This window comes from Elephantulus edwardii, unplaced genomic scaffold (genome assembly GCF_000299155.1).
Source record: "Elephantulus edwardii isolate Elephantulus edwardi_28Jun2011 unplaced genomic scaffold, EleEdw1.0 scaffold00147, whole genome shotgun sequence".
In the NCBI taxonomy this organism is placed as follows: Eukaryota; Metazoa; Chordata; class Mammalia; order Macroscelidea; family Macroscelididae; genus Elephantulus; species Elephantulus edwardii.
In genome coordinates this window covers 7,115,367-7,115,724 of record NW_006399897.1, presented here as the reverse complement: position 1 = coordinate 7,115,724, position 358 = coordinate 7,115,367, and positions in this window count along the sequence as shown.

Here is a 358-nt window from a genome sequence, read left to right as displayed (position 1 = left end):
GAGAGACCGGTCCTTGGAGAGGGACATCATGCTTGGGAGGGTGGAGGGACAGCACAGGAGTGGAAGGCCCTCTATGAGGTGGATTGATTCAATGACTGGGATAATTGGGATGGGAGTGTCAGAGACGGTGCGATTGGCACAGGACAGAGCGGAGTTTAGGGCTGTTGTAAATAGGGTTGCTATGAATCGCAGGCGACTCCACGGCACATAACAACAACAACAACAACAGTCTCATTTAGCAGTGGTTAAGAGTTGTTGAGTTGAATATGTCTCAGAGTAAGCTTTGCGCAAAAGACCTGAACTTTTTTCTATGATTAACATCTTTCTGTACATTTAGAAGAGAGTTTGTATAGTTTCC